Genomic DNA, 16,627 nt, shown 5'->3' with positions numbered 1-16,627 from the left:
GAATATTTCTAAATTTAGCATTCAAAGAAAAACATAGTGCAACCTATCAAAACAACATTCACCATATTAAAAATATGAAGCTTCTTCAAGAAAGAAAAGATGTCACTGAAGCGTATTCAGTATTCAAATAGAATGTTTTATGTGAGGATTTCGTGTGTTTTAAAAATTAGCAAAATAATTGGAAAGTCCCAGTGGAAAGGAAGGAAGAGAAAAGGGCAAGTGCAATTAAGCATAAGTAGCAGGCTAATTGAAGTCCTAATCAGAGGAACACAAAAATCTAAAGGAAATGGAGTACTGATAAATACAGGTACAGGTTTGAGTGTGTCTCCAACAGCTTTAGAGGAAGAAATGCCATTTGTACCTTGAAATAAATGCCATATTGCAATATATGAGTGTGAAAATAGTGTAGCTTTGTCTTCAGGCCCAGTATTTTAGCAAATAGACAAGTTATATGTTAAGGCTTATTCTTTTTCAAATGTGCTTTATTCTAGAACACATGCAGTGAATTTCTAACTTCCTTTACCAAAATAAGGTAGCACTTATGGAGAAAATGTAGCCCAGTAGCCCTGCAGTGGAGGCCAAGATGGAAATACCTGCAGAGTCAGCCTGACATTTCCATTGGTCCTGTGATGCACAGGCAGGAAAGTGACTCCATAAATGCAAGATGCCACCATGCAGAATGTTAGGAACTTGGTTTCATTAAATGTAACAGGGAGGTCCCTGACTGGGAACACAGGCCATTGTCACTTCTTCCAGTGTACATAAGCGGGGCCCTGGGTCAGCTGTGGAGAATAGATGAGACTTGAGTCTCAGGCACTCTCATATGAGATGAGGTCATCCCAAATGCTGGGTAAATCCCACTGTACCACAGCACTGCCCCAGGCATCCTTACTCTAACTTGGTAAGAGCTGCTATGATCTTTGTTATGTTTGCTGAAATTTTTTCTTTTACATTTTTAATAGAAATGTAATGATCTACTTTTCAACCACTTCACCTGTATTTACTCCTTTTGTGATGTTTCATCCACAAAATTATCCATTTTTGAGGTAATAACTAGTTTTTCATGACAGCTGAATGTATTTTAAGTCTTTATATTTTTCTTTGAAATTATAGCTATCAGCAGTGCATATTTGTAGTATCTTAGCCTTAGTCAACTCTGGTACTCTTAACCTTTGATCAGAGTACTTAACTTTTTGATTGTGAAGTCATCACCTATCTCAAAATTCTGTAAGTCTCCTGGAAACTGTCATGTACAGGTTCTCAGAGACATTGTTAGTCCACTGTAATTATTCACCCTTTCTAGGTAACATTTTGTATTTACTTTTTTGGATGTTCATGCGACTAACTTTGAGTTTAATTTTTAATGGTTTTTTTTTTAGCATTTTGTGATCTTTTTATTGGGGTGAGGACACAGGGCAGGTAAGGGTACCCCTGAAGGTGCAGGGAATGTCCAGGCTAGTCAGTCTTCCTGGGATGCTTTATGGAGCTTTTTCTCTTGGCAATGCTCTTGCTGGTGGCGGCCTCTGCTTCCTTCCTGCTTGGCAGAGAAGTTCCTCTTTTTTTGGGGGGACCTTCCTGGTGTCCACCTCTTCCACATCATTTGCCATTTCCTCCTGGGCCGACGGTTTCTTCCTCTTGGGAGGGCTTACGCCGCTCCCTCTCTCCTCCAGATCACTAACCAACTCCTCTTTGGAAAAATATATCTTTTTCTTGGGGTTGGAGGAAGAGACAGACGGCTCTTCTATCCCGTTCTCCTGAGAAGCCTCCTGGGCTTTTGCTTTTTCTTCTTTCTGGGTTTCTCCTGCGCCTCCTCGCACTTCTCCGGGGTGCTGCTGCTGTTCTCTGAAGATGCCAGGGTGAGCGCCACCAGGGCCTTCTTTTCCTTCTTCAAGCATTTCTTCTGCTGCTTCTCCAGCTTCCTCCACAGCCGCCGCCTCTGCCTGATCCATGGCTTCCTTCATGACATCCAGATTCTTCCGTGGAATCTCCCCAGTCTCATAGAAGGACAGCTGCTTCTCAATTTGTTCAAGAAGCTTCTCCCCAAATACACTTGTGGGTACCTCAGAGAAGCAATCTATTTGTGAAGCAATACTGCATTTGTTGGCCAGGTATCAGGAGATGCAGCCTTTGTCCTTCAAGGTGGCTCAGCCAATGAAGGTGGAGTGCAAAATAAGTCCGCATTTGGGTGTGTTACCCCGTGTCTTCAGGACTCGCTTCCTCAGTGAGAGCTGACAGACTGGAGGCCACCTGGCTCATCTTGGAGCGCCGGTAGGTGTGTAGGAGCTGGAGCTGGTGGTACTCAGACAATGACACCATGTGGCTGGAGAAGCTCTCGAAGTTGATCAAGTCAATGGAAGAGAGTCCATGCCCATGGAGGACCGTGAGGCATCCAGAATGGCCTTGGCCTTGGCACCATCCATTGTTAGCTCCTCCAGCTTTTCCAACTTGTCCTCATTCAACTCCTTTTGGTTTCTGATGAACTGGGTGAGGCAGCATTATGTGGCGTTGTCATTGATGATCTTCACCACCTCCGGAAAGTGATAACCATACCACTCCCTGCAGAGATGCAGTCCCGCCCTGCCCTGGCTCGGCTGCTGCAAAGCCACAAAGCACCTACTTCAGCCCTCGTGGCCCCCACTCAGCCTGGAGGAAACAGGGACAAGCCAGATGCCAGTCCCCTCAACTCCTTGTCCCCCCATTCACAATACAGCCCAGGCAAGATGAGCCCTGAGGGAGAGCCTGCTCTGCCTCCTCTTTCTATACAGTCAGTGTAAGAACAGATTGTGGTAAGCACCAGGAGGCTAATTTTTAATGTGTCTCTAAGCATAATCTAGATATGGAAATCTGTGCCTTCGTATATGGTAGAACAAGGCATAATCTTTTTTCAATTGTGTTTTTGGTATTTTTTTCATATTCTCCAATATAGATGTAATTGCAATGAAGTACAACAGAAAGTTCTCTATCTGCTTTTCACAACATTATTATTCATTTCTTGGTGGAGTAATCACAACATACATTATTCCATAACATGTACATTTCTTTTCATTGCCTTTGCATCTATTGTTATACCCTGTATTGTTCACAAACTTCATAGTAAGCCAATGGTGATCATATGAGCTGTGGCAATCTTGGTTTGCATTTTCATTGTGGTATCACAAACTTGCTCAAAGTTCTATAAATTCTGGAAAGTTTCATGTCTACAATTTTTCAGAGTGCTTGCCATGGTGTACTCGATTCCACATATCATTTTTTATCTTTCTGGAATTTAGCCATTGATGTGTGAAATTTTCCATTATGCATTTAATTTTTGTTATTGTTGTTGTTTTTTTCTTTTTTAAATTGTTATTTTTTAAAAATTTATTTCCATTATGCATTTCTAAACACTGGCAACTTTCTTATAATATAGTGTAAGTAGAATGATCTCTTCATGATTTAAGACGCTATTTACAAATAATTTTAAACCTGATTGAAATGGATTCTTTTTCACCAAACTCCCTTATATCTTCTAGTGATTTTCTTGTTACTCCTACTAAGTTATTTACTTTTACTTACAGCATTAGCAATCTATTTTATATTGTGAGCTCCTTTCTGCTTTTATGATTGAAGTTATTGATATATGTGGGTTTTTATTTATTTTTTTATTTTTATTTTTTTGACAGGCAGAGTGGACAGTGAGAGAGAGAGACAGAGAGAACGGTCTTCCTTTGCCATTGATTCACCCTCCAATGGCCACAGCAGCCAGCGTGCTGCAGCTGGCGCACCGCGCTGATCCGAAGGCAGGAGCCAGGTGCTTCTCCTTCTCTTCCATGGGGTACAGGGCCGAAGCACTTGGGCCATCCTCCACTGCACTCCCTGGCCACAGCGGAGAGCTGGCCTGGAAGAGGGGCAACCGGGACAGAATCTGGCGCCCCGACCGGGAATAGAACCTGGTGTGCAGGTGCCGCAAGGCGGAGGATTAGCCTATTGAGACACAGCGCCGGGTTTTTTGTTTAAATTTATTTTATTTATTTGAAAGAGTTACAGAGAGATCAAGACAGAGAGAGAGAAAGAGAGAGAGAGAGAAATAGATATAATAGATATGTCTTTCATCCACTTGTTCAGTCACCAAATGGCTGCAGCGGCTGGAGCTGAGTCGATCCAAAGCCAGGAGCCAGGAGCTTCTTCTGGTTCTCATAAAAGGTGCTGGAACCCAAGGATTTGGGCCATCCTCCACTGCCTTCCCCAGGCACATTAAGATACATTGGGAGTAGAGCAGCCAGGACATGAACTGGTACCATTATAGGAATCCAGCACTGCAGGCCAGGCCTTAACCTGTTTTGCCACAGCACCGCCCCCTGCTATGTGTGTCTGTAGTATCCTCATTTAAGTCAATCTTTGTTCTGTGACATTCTTGCTTGATTTTTTTTTACTGTGAGGTAATCAGATCGCTCAATATTTTGTAAGTTTTGCTGGCAACATTAATGTACAGTCTTTCTGAACTCTTAGGGTAAGTTTAATCTTATATACTTTAAAGTCATACAGTTTCAAACTTTCTTAATTTTGTAACTATAAAGTTATTATTCACTGAAATTTCCCAAAATGTCGCTCTAGATATATGTTCTCAGAATTTTTCTAGTAGGTGGAATGGGTTTTATATTCATTGAATTCTACTTCTGTTTATGTAATTATAATTATTTTCACCAAATTCCTTTACTTTTGCATTTTATAAAATTTAGCAAATGTAAGCTAACCTCTGATTTTATAAATTTTCTGAAGTGCATATACCTTTAGATATTTGCATAATCCTTTACAATTATAATCTAAAGTTGCTAGATTAAAGAGATTAGAAATATTTTAATATTCTTTTTAAATGTAATGGAATATTTTACACCAAATTCTCATATATGCATGCTAATCTCAATCATATAAAATACTTGTAACCTGAAAATCCTTTTTGTTTTTGGATTTTGAAAGATATTTTGCCCATATGAAAAAATACTACATGAACTCTATTTTCATTCAATACTTGAAGGATGTTTCTCAGAGTCATGTAAATTGTATGCACCCCAACAATGTATCCTTAACCTTCAATTTGCTCCTTTGTTAAAAAAAATCATCTATTTCTTTTACTGTGCTTTTAAGATTTATCTTTTATTTCTGCGTTTATGTAGTTTAATTATTATCTGCCTTAGCATGGTGATTTTTTTTGCATCCTGTTATTGGGATGCAATGACCTACTTCATTCTTTGAATCTATAATTTCATCAAAACTTTGTAATAATTCCTGGTAAGTCTTATTTCTGTGGTATCTTTTGTTACATATCCTTTCTCATCTCTGATTTTATTGATTTGGTATTCTCCCTCTTTTTTTTGGTTAATTGCTCCAATGGTGGATCTATTTTGCTTATATTTCAAAAAGCAGCTCTTCTTTTCATAGATTTTTTGTGTTGTTTTTCTGGTTTCATTTTTTATTTCTCCTGTAATTTTAATAATTTCTTTTCTCTTATTAATTTTAGGTTTTATTTGTTGTTGTTTTTCTAGGTCATTGAGATGCACTGATAGCTCATTTATTTGGTACCTTTCCAATTTCTTCATGTAGGCACTGATTGCTATAAACTTCACTCTTAACGTTGCTTTTGTTGCATCCCATAAACTTTGATATGCTATATTGATTCCTTTTACGACCCACTGTTAATTCAAAAGTATGTTGTTCAGTCTCCATGTGTTTCCATATGATGTAGAGATTCCTGATTTGTTGAATTCCAGCTTTATTCCATTTGTCATCTGAGTTGATGCATGATATTGTTTCAGTTTTTTGAATTTGCTGAGACTTGCTTCATGGCCTAGCATATGGTCTATGCATTTAGAGTACCAGATACAGCAAACTAATATGACATCTGGAATTAATTTATTGTTTGGGAACAGTCTCTGGTCTTCCTTTACTGTATGATTTCATGGGTTATCATTGCTGAAATTTTATTTTTACTATTGAGAAGAGTGAGAGTGATAAGGTACATTGTTGGAATTTTAGTACTGTTGATTACATAAAAAAGTATTAGCTATTTATGTTTATAACTCAACAATAAGACAAATCAATGAATAAGGAAACTTATGTGAACACACTTCATAAAAGCCCACATGCAAATAAGAGTGCATGAGGTGCCAGCATTGTGGCAGAGCAGGTAAATCTTCTGCCCATGATGACAGCATCCCAAATGATGACTGACTGCTGTCCTAGCTGCTGTACTTCTGATCCAGCTCCTGGCTAATGGCATGGGAAAATAGCTAAATACAGTCTGGTTCAAAGAAAAAGCACAGTTCTTTGATATCCCTTTCTTGGTTGCATTTTACATATCATCTAATGTTGAGCACAATATGATAAAAATACTTTCTTGAGAAAAAAACAGGCAAGTCACAGGACAGAAGAAAATAACCGGTTACACTCAAAAAATGGATTATATGTTTTAATAATTTATTTTTATTAATGCAGAGAGAACAGATTTCATGTAATTCAAAGGTACAATTCTAAGCATATAGTGATATTTATCTTCTTCCCTCTTCCTTTCTTTTCTAATTTTTGTGATAACATTTTTATTTACTTTATACTCATAAGCTTAATGCAACATTAAATGAAGAGTTCAACAAGTCAAAAGTGTTCCCAGGAGTATAGACAAGCACTATAAATGATAATGAAATCCAAACATGACAGTTTCTCTCATTTATAATAAACGTGTTTTGTACTCTGTATGTTAGCCACTACACATCAGAGAAAACATGATGTTTTCACTTTTCATTTTGAGATCATCAACTCTGTTTATATTTTGGATGGTTTCCTGGTAGTTATAACGTTCATAGCTCTTCAGAATCTTCTAGCCCTTGTGTCATCATACTCATTGCCAGGAAATTTATATTTACTCTTGTGAATATTTAAAGAACTAAAAATTAAACTATCTTAGATTTTTTAAATTGTCCAAAATGTAGTTCTCTATGCCCATATTTTTCCTATGAATTTAATAATTGAAATTACTGAATAATACACAATGGTATACTTAATTTAACATCATATCCCTGAGTGCCATCAACATTTGTAGATTAAGTTCCAGAAAGTGAACCAGCAGATGGAAGACCTCTCTCTCTCTCTGTTTTCTACCTCTCTGTGTAACTCTATATTTCAAATAAATAAAATAAATCTTTAAAAAAAAAGAATTGGCGTGGATTTATATTCCTGTAATTGTGTACTCTTTTGTAAATACAATTTTAGGAGTTTTTTTTTTTTTTAATTTACCCAATGTATAATTAAAAAACTATAAATAAAAACCAATTACAAGTTTCTACTCACAGTAATCAAAAGGTAATATGTCATGCCATATATGGTAATTTATTTTTAAAATTACACTTCAGTTGATCACAATCATCTGTTTATATCATCAATAACATTACTTCATTTCTGTTTCTGAATTCATTACTATTGCCTTAGTTTTTTTTCATTAATAGTGTACCTCATGTCAATGTTAGAACAAGATATCTGCTGTAAACTTGGTTTACTTTATCTTTGTAATGTAATCAACTTTACATAATTGTTTCCAGTTTTATACATTGTTCATGCACAACATTGCATAGAATCATTTTGCATGAGTGTCATCATTCTCCTTTGCAGGTCAACTATTTTTTATATTTCATGGACTCTTTTGGAACTACACATTTACATTTGATTTTGGAAATTTTTACAAAGTAATTTCTTCATATCAGTGTGAGGTTTCAAATATATTATGTTAAGATACTTGAAATATTTTTAGGTTCTGTTAAATTTATTTTTTTCATAGTTGTTTAATATATATATTTTTCACAATATTCCTGTGTACTGTTTTGTCACTAATACAACACTATTCCCTACTTCTACAAAATTATTCCCTACTACTCAATATCAAAATACATGCCAATCATAGCCCTGAAAGCATTTGCTCATTCTAGTCCAGATTTTCTTTTTAAAGTCATCAAGTGGCTCACATTTCTCTAAGTTGTCTCACTCCTTCCATGTACATGATTCACAAAATTGTGTCACTCCAGCAGACTCATTCAAATGTTCAAGTTAATGTATTCTCTTTACAATTTTTTATTTTTTAGTACTCAAAATCAAAATTTGACCATAAACAATTATTGGGTCAAAGTACTTGTACGCTTGCTAAAATTAATATATTAACATCCTCTTTTCTAATTAAATTCCTGACATTTTTATTAATCTATGTAATTCTAAGTTTTGTATTCCTCTATGCCATCTCTATGTGATCATGAATCTGTTTCTACAAAATTACTGATTTGTACAGCATATAATCAAAATTAACTTTTATATAGAGTGTATATCTCATTATTTTGTCTTAGAATTTACCACTGCCACCTGAATGTGCAATTAATAACCTGATTTATGAGAATGCTAACACAGGGAAACAATGGGTGCCAGGGTTTGGTTTATGATTCTGTGGTTATAAACTCAAATTAAATGCTGGAAGTTTGTCTAGAAACTGTCATGAGTACAGGATTTCAGCATGTGACAGGGCTAGTACCATGATGGTCATCAGCATGGGTTACATCTTTCTGGATGTTACTTCAGCTGTAAATTATTTTTTATTATTGTTATTGTTTTTGACAGGCAGAGTTAGTGAGAGAGAGAGAGAGAGAGAGACAGAGGGAAAGGTCTTCCTTTTTCTATTGGTTCACCCCTCAAGTGACCACTACAGCCAGCACGTTGCAGCCGGCGCGGTGCGCCAATCCAAAGTCAGGAGCCAGGTGCTTCTCCTGGTCTCCCATGCGGCTGCAGGGCCCAAGCACTTGGGCCATCCTCCACTGCCTTCCCAGGCCACGGCAGAGAGCTGGACAGGAAGAGGAGCAACCGGGACAGAATCCAGTGCCCCAACCAGGGCTAGAACCCGGTGTGCCGGTGCCGTAGCCAGAGAATTAGCCTAGTGAACCACGGCGCCGGCATGTAAATTATTTTCTGATTTTGGAAAATTTCCAAAATATATGTTCCTGAAATACTACAATTTTCCAGTTTATTCTAGACTCTTTTATAGAAATACCTATCCACATAGTTGTTCTTTAATTATGGCTGACACTAAATTACTCATTGTTACTTAAGGTAAAGTAAGCTTTTCCCTTGCCATATGCATCAGATTTATATTTTTTATTTTGACTTTCATTTTACTACTTTAACCTGTATATATCACTATCCACATGAAATCTAACCTTAGCACTGACAATGTATGGTCATTCTTTAGGGCATTTACATAGTAATGCTATGAATTTATTCAAAAATTTTCAGGTTGTATTAGCAACCTCCATCTTCATGTTCTATAAAATCACTTTTGGACATTACATTGTTTCACTTTGAAGTACACATGTGTTTTTGTAGTGTGTTTATTTTTAGGGACTCAAAATTGGCCATTCACCTTAAATTTTCCATGCATTAAGTTGAGACACTGTTATCTTAGCTCTAAGATTATTGAATTCAATGGCATACAATTTCCTTGATTTAAGAGAATACAGATTTTCTGTAGCTTAAATGTGTATTTAGGGCTGTTTTTATCTATATCTGTTACATCTTCTTGTGGCCTTATTTCCTCTTCTACTAAATTTGCCATGGGTACACCCACTAGTCAATATACCACATATATAAAATTGTCCCATTTCTCTATTTTTCATATTTTATTTGAATTTGTTTACTATAGCCTGAGTACATAGTCAAATAATCTAATCTGTACCAGTTCTAGTGCAGGAACCTTAAGGCTACCATGATTTGCTTTATCATTGTTAGGCTATCAACTCTCCAATTTCTGGAAGTTGTCTAAACAAATTTTATGTTCACAGTACCAGAGAACAATCTAGGGTTGTTCCATCAGTCTCATTAGCTGGGGAGTTCATTTTCAGCCTTACATACATTCATGGATCTTGAAATTAACCATTTACTTTGGAAATTTAGGTAAATTTTTTTTATCTTTAAATTTATTGAACTCAGTCATTTTCACAAATATTATAGTCTAGGGTATTCCCAGCCCTGTGAACCTGTGGCCATGATGATTTAAATTTTTATTGAGATCACCATCACACCCAACATTCTTATAAGTTGTCCTGGAAACTTTCAGGTATACCGTGTCTCAGAGCCATCTTAGCCAAGCATAATCATTCTCTCTTCTCAAGGTAATATATACATATACATGAAAAAAATTAACTATACATAATATATAATAATTAACTATATATAAAAGTTTATATATATGTGTATATATATATAACTTGCAGATTTTTATAGAACTCTAAATCATTGATTATTCAGTTTTTGATTATTCAAATATTTCATTATGTTTTTAGATATTGGCACATTTCATGACAATTATGTGGGTAAGTGGCAGGATCTTGATGTGATTTTGATCTCAGAATTATGTATGTTTATCTAATTTTAGAGGTTGGTAGAGAGGGAGAAACAAACTATCAGCTACAGCTGGTGCCTTGCTCCCCATTCTTGTAATGACCAGTATAATGACTAGATTATTATGGAAATCTAAACTGTGCTTTTTAGATAATAAATTGGCTGGTGCCATGGCTCAATAGGCTAATCCTCTGCCTGGGGTGCTGGCACCCCTGGTTCTAGTCCCAGTGGGAGTGCCGGATTCTGTCCCGGTTGTTCCTCTTCCAGTCCGGCTCTCTGCTGTGGCCCAGGAAGGCAGTGGAGGATGGCCCAGGTGCTTGGGCCCTGCACCCGCATGGTGCGCCAGCTGCTGCACTGGCTGTAGCGGCCATTGGAGGGTGAACCAATGACAAAGGAAGACCTTTCTCTCTGTCTCTCTCTCACTGTCCACTCTGCCTATAAAAAAAAAAAGAAAAAACAAGATAATAAATTTTATATATATACATTTTAAAATGTTGTTCTATATAGAAATATATAAAAATAAACTATATATATATATGTAAGCATGGGCTATTATTCACAAAAATCTCTTAAATGTGCTTGTCACATTATTATTGTAACTATCAATTGAATTCTACTCACAATATCGAAAGTATAATTTATATTTTAACCAATACACTTCTTTGTATATCTTGTTTTGTCTTTGAATGTATTCTTATCACCTGTGTAATGATTAGTAGTCTAATGAAAGCCGATCCTAGACCTAAACCTATGCATATGTTGCTTGGATTTTATATTGGAAGATCATAAATATACTAAAATGTTGTTAATTTTGTTGGCCACTTATGTATATAGTTCCTCAAAAGCACTTTTGGGTCATATTCTCATTCTCCTTTTCTAGATAATATACTTTTAACAATGGTGGATTTTGTTATTGTAAATAAATCTTTGATTGTTGATCATTTTTAAAGTGCAGCTGTAGACGCAAGTATCTTTCATTTAAGGGTGTTTTTTGATAAATGGCATATTTTCCTTTCTTTTTTTAAATTTATACTGTCTTTATTCATTTATATGGTAAATGCTGTTCCCTAATATAAAAAATTTGTCTTTCAGTCACTAAACTTAGCTGAAAAATTCATGTATCTTTCTGCATTGAATATTGACATGATACAGGATGCAGAATGTAAGTTAATTTAATACACATTATTAAATAATTTCTAGTGTGTGTGGAATCTTGCATGAATGATTAACATAGTAGAGCCACAATAAATGTGGGCACACAGGTGCTCCATGTACACCACCTGGTTTAACACAAGAGGTGTTCACAGTGACTTCTGGTGAGCAGCTTGTCTTCGATGACTCCTTAAACACCCAATTCCACATCTTCCAGCTCCTGAAGAAGGGCTGTCTCTTTTTGAATTTTGTCCAACGGACTTTTTTCTAGCTGTTTTCCACTTGCTGCTTGTCCTTTCAGTTGTTCAATTGCTTTCAGTTTCTACTTTAGGTCCTTGATTTTTTTGTCTACCTCAGGGTCTTTAGAAGTTGACTGAGAGGTAATGTTTCATGGTGTGTTTTGTGGCACAGGAGTAGAGGGCAAATCTGGACTTTTGTCACTTCTTTCTTCCTACTTTGCAGCTTTCTTAGCTTCGTGCTTCCTTTGATTTTTAAGGGTTGTTTTTGATGGGTGCTTATCATTTCCTGATTGTGGTTTCATATTCTGAGGTGGCTCCTCTTCATGCAACTTGGAATTGATGACTTGCTTGTTTCTTAAAGCAGGGGGTCTATACACAGTTGCAACTTTAGGTTCCTTCACTTGGAACTGCTTGGTAAGTTACTGCTTTTGCTGGAAATATTCCATCCAAAAATGGCTGCCATGAAACCAGCCATAGGTCTCCACTTGAGGGCACATCATACTTGTGCAATACAGAGCCAGCATAGTGCCAAATCTCATACCCATTATTAACACGTAACCTGGGAGCACATGTGGCTGCTAAAATATGCTCACCATCTAGGCATGCAGCAAAATATGTAGAATCAGAAGCCACTGGTTTAGAAATGACCTTGTAGTTTTTAACATCCCATACTTCCATTTGTCCTCTCAGATTTCCCAATCCAGCTAGTACTAATATATGTCCTTGAGGGCTGTAGTAGCCTGCATTCTGAGGACCAGTTCCAAAGTCAAACACAGGATCACATTTCAAGTTGAAAAGTGTTGCTTTGGCAGGCTTAAAACCATAAACAGCACAAAATTCAGTAGAACTATAATTCCAAACTACGTCATAAATAGGGCCACCTTTTGTTAGTTGCACTATGGCACTTTCTCCATTTGTTGCAATGTAATGCAACATCTATTCCCCATAATAGGAAGCTCCTGTCTTATCAATGTCTCTACTAGCTATTACCAAGACAGCAGTAGCTTTTTTATTCCATAGCATTGTAACCTTATCAGCCTTAAAGAAACTTTTATTGGCTAAAGCTGCATGAGGTCCACCAAAGTTGGGGTACTGATACAATCTAACATACGAAGGTGCACCTTTGCTTCCTGGAACATAGACAGCCACCTTGTATGGCTGGGGTCCAGGTGATAACACCAAATCATTAATTTTCTGCAAATGTAATTTATTTGCAATTATGTTGAAATTGTTCTTTTCAAAGAAGTGAACTTCATTGTTAACATTTCAGGCACAGGCCGGCACTGTGGCTCATTAGGCTAATCCTCCACCTGCGGGGCCGGCACCACGGGTTCTAGTCCCGGTCAGGGCAACAGATTCTGTCCCGGTTGTTCTTCTTCCAGTCCAGCTCTCTGCTGTGGCCCAGGAGTGCAGTGGGGGATGGCTCAAGTGCTTGGGCCCTGCACCTGCATGGGAGACCAGAAGCACCTGGCTCTTGGCTTCAGATCAGCGTGGTGCGCTGGCTGCAGTGGCCATTGTGGGGGTGAACCAACAGTAAAGGAAGACCTTTCTCTTTGTCTCTCTCTCTCTCACTGTCCATTCTGCCTGTCAAAAAAAAAATTTTCAGGCACAAATACTTTCATCTTCTGACCAGGATGGACACCAATTTTGCATTTTTTTCTGGATGAAAGAATTCAAACACGTCCCAGTTTTCAAGTCATAAAGCTGAAGATTGGGTGTCCCAGCTACACCATCTTTAGAATTAGTGTAAGGTTGCCATGTTGCTAGAACAGTGTTTTTTACCGAGAATTCAAGGCAAACTTTGGGAAGTTGAAGGAGTGCAGTTGTCCCTTGTTAGTGACACTGATATTGTTTACTTTTTCTCCACTGCACCAGGCAAACAAGGTCCCATCCTTACTAAAAGTGTAGACTTTGCAGTTTTTCCCAGATTCCCTGTCAAAATCAGCATAGATGCCACCATTTTGTCCCTATATTTTCATTACTTACTATTGTTGATTTATTTCTCAAGTGTAATGCAAATTTAATACATGTTGGTTGACCCAATTCTGTTGTATATGCTTGTTATGCTTTTATTGCCCCTACATTATTGCTGTCACGTCCAGTAATCAGAATATGGGTTATATCCTAACATGCACATTACTCTTAATCTTTATGTTTTATTTCTATGACATATGTACATCATGATGTAGTGTATGCTGATCCTAGTATAGAAAACTGTAGCTAATCCTGGTTATCTTTTTCATTGTGATTCCTTCAATTTGATGAAACTTCTTTATGTTTTCTTTTCAATTTCTCTTATACTATTTGTAGAGCACTCTTAATTTAGGGCTAACTTTACAAACACTAATTAAACTGAAAGTAGATCTTTGTAGAAAAATAACAGTGGAAATGGGAGAGGGAGGAGGAAGAAGGGTGAGACATGGGCAAGAGGAAGTTTAAGGTGAGAAGTATCACTGTATTTTTAAATCAGTATATATGAAATACATGGAACTTGTATAACATAAATAAACTTTTAGAAAAAGAAAGAAGCTAAAATTATCAGGATTGTGAATAGAGATCTATGCACAAGAACATTCACTCTTTACTTCTGTAGAAACAATGGAAATAAGCCAAAAGTTGACCAATGAGTGAATGAATAAAGAATTAAGGCACCAAAATATTCCTTGATTTACCTTCCTTGATTTTAAAATTTTTCTCATGGTAAAAATATTTTCTGGATTATTGTTCACCAAATCCTGTTATGTCTACTCTATTATTTATCCTATATTCTAATTACAATCATCAAATTGTAATTCATATGATATAATGTACTTTGTTTTAATTATTATCTTTGTTCACTAGTGTGATCTGTTTATATCATAAATATCCTACTTGGGTGACTTTTTCTTATGATGTCAACATGATGGAAATTATTTGAATTCTCTTTGCAACTGTTTCATGCCCCAAATTCTCAGGCCATCTTGACACAATCTTTCTCAGTTCCCAGAGGATTTTTTTTAGCTTTTCTGGAATTTCATAGAACTATAAAATTTTAATTTTAATTTTTAAGGGTTTAGATACAAATATCTTTCCATCAATGCTTATCTGGTAATTTTCAAAATGTCAATTGGTAAAGTCAACAACAGGAGTCACTATGCACTTAGTCCTCATGTAGGATCTCTGTCCTTAATGTGCTGTGTATTGAGATTTAATGCTATAACGAGTACTCAAACAATATATTTCACTTTGTGTTTCTATGGGGGTGCAAACTGTTGAATGCTTTACTTAATGTATACTAAACTGATCCTCTGTAAAAAAAAAAAAAAAAAGAAATTATCAACTCCCAACTTGACTCTCACTGGGATTAAACATGACAATAGGTCTGATCTGATTTCATCATCATTTAAAAAAATCATCTATTATTTTTCACTTTATGTTTCTGTGTGGGAGCAAACTGTTGAAATCCTTACTTAATGTATTCTAGGCTGATCTTCTGTATATTAAGATAATCGAAAATGAATCTTGATGTGAATGGAAGGGGAGAGGGAGTGGGAAAGGGGAGGGTAGTGGGTGGGAGGGACGGTATGTGGGGGAAGCCATTGTAATCCATAAATCGTACTTTGGAAATTTATATTCATTAAATAAATGTTAAAAAAAATTTGTCTTATTTGCATTCATTTTCCCTTTATTTTTCATTTTAAAGAGGCTTCAATGGACTATTTTTTAAGAAATGATCTTATATGTCCTTATTTTAGTATCGAGGCTTCCATAGGCTTGGCAGCTCATGACAAGAGCCTCGGGTGATTACTGATGTCATAAATAAGAGTGTCAATTGTTAAATCAATAACAGGAGTCACTGTGCACCTGCTCCCCATGTGGGACCTCTGTCCTTAATGTGTTGTACTGTGCAAATTAACAGTAAAACTACTCCCCAAACAGTACTATATACTTTGTGTGTCTTTGTGGATGCAGTCTGTTGAAATCTTTACTTAGTATATACTAAGTTGATCTTCTGTATAAAAAGATAATTGAAAATGAATGATGGGAGAGGGAGTGGGAGATGGGATGGTTGCAGGTGGGAGGGAGATTATGGGGGGAAAAGCCGCTATAATTCAAAAGTTGTACTTTGGAAATTTATATTTATTAACTAAAAGTTTAAAAAATCACTATCGAAAGGAATTTATCTTTTCTGGATTTTAGTTTCTGCAAATTTTATATGGTTTTCACATGTAATATTAATGAATAATTGTTCACTAAAATTTTTTCTCACATTTTCTTGACACTAATTTTTTACATTACTCTATCCACTTACATTTGCCACAATATCATTGTCACCATAGCATTTAAATTCCTTTTTTATTTTGCCTCTGAATTTCATGCTATCACCTGATAAAATTTCAATTATTAGGTATCCTGGTTCTTGAACTTTGAGTATGTGGCTTTTTCATTGTAGGTTTATCAGCCCCATGGAAATTTTCTAAGTTATCTTGGAATCTTCCCTGTACATAGTATCTCCGAATTGTCTAACACCAATGTACTGTTTCATGCTATCAGAATTACACAATTTTTTGCTGTTTGGAAGTTTTTAAAGAACTCCAAATATATCACTACTGTTGACATTTTCAATAGCATAATTTTACATGAGAAAATCTTTCTGTGAGGATTGCCCTGTAAAGGGACATTATCTTATCTTAAGTTCCTGTACAATCATTTTAAAAATATGATTATAAAGACTATTTCCAATAAATCTCTTTGTTTAGTTGCCACTTGGTAATTATTCTTACCAAATTGCTCAGTTCTAGTCTAATCATGATTTATACAGTGATATGAACATTACTTTTCATTGATTTTTATTTGAT

The 16,627-nt window shown here is 36.2% G+C and overlaps 1 protein-coding gene, 2 long non-coding RNA genes and 3 pseudogenes across 3 annotated transcripts in view; 3 read left to right on the top strand and 3 right to left on the bottom strand.

Annotated features, from left to right (window-relative positions):
- The window catches only part of LOC127489508 (uncharacterized), a 708,234-nt gene that overhangs the window by 298,642 nt on the left and 392,965 nt on the right, over positions 1–16,627 (top strand). The window lies entirely within an intron of this gene.
- The window catches only part of LOC138847302 (uncharacterized), a 93,560-nt gene that overhangs the window by 17,163 nt on the left and 59,770 nt on the right, over positions 1–16,627 (top strand). The window lies entirely within an intron of this gene.
- LOC138847303 (uncharacterized) overlaps positions 1–16,627 on the top strand; it is a 51,847-nt gene that overhangs the window by 1,530 nt on the left and 33,690 nt on the right. The gene's annotated exons all lie outside the window — the stretch shown is intronic.
- Positions 1,479–9,613, bottom strand: LOC103345916 (nucleolar protein 56 pseudogene; annotated as a pseudogene).
- LOC127487058 (small nucleolar RNA SNORA51) lies at positions 2,686–2,803 on the bottom strand (annotated as a pseudogene).
- LOC138847301 (eukaryotic translation initiation factor 2A pseudogene) lies at positions 11,597–13,199 on the bottom strand (annotated as a pseudogene).

The sequence above is a fragment of the Oryctolagus cuniculus genome, chromosome 20, assembly GCF_964237555.1.
Source record: "Oryctolagus cuniculus chromosome 20, mOryCun1.1, whole genome shotgun sequence".
Taxonomy (NCBI): Eukaryota; Metazoa; Chordata; class Mammalia; order Lagomorpha; family Leporidae; genus Oryctolagus; species Oryctolagus cuniculus.
The sequence above is the reverse complement of the archived record's forward strand: the minus strand, read 5'-3'. Positions and strand labels throughout refer to the sequence as shown.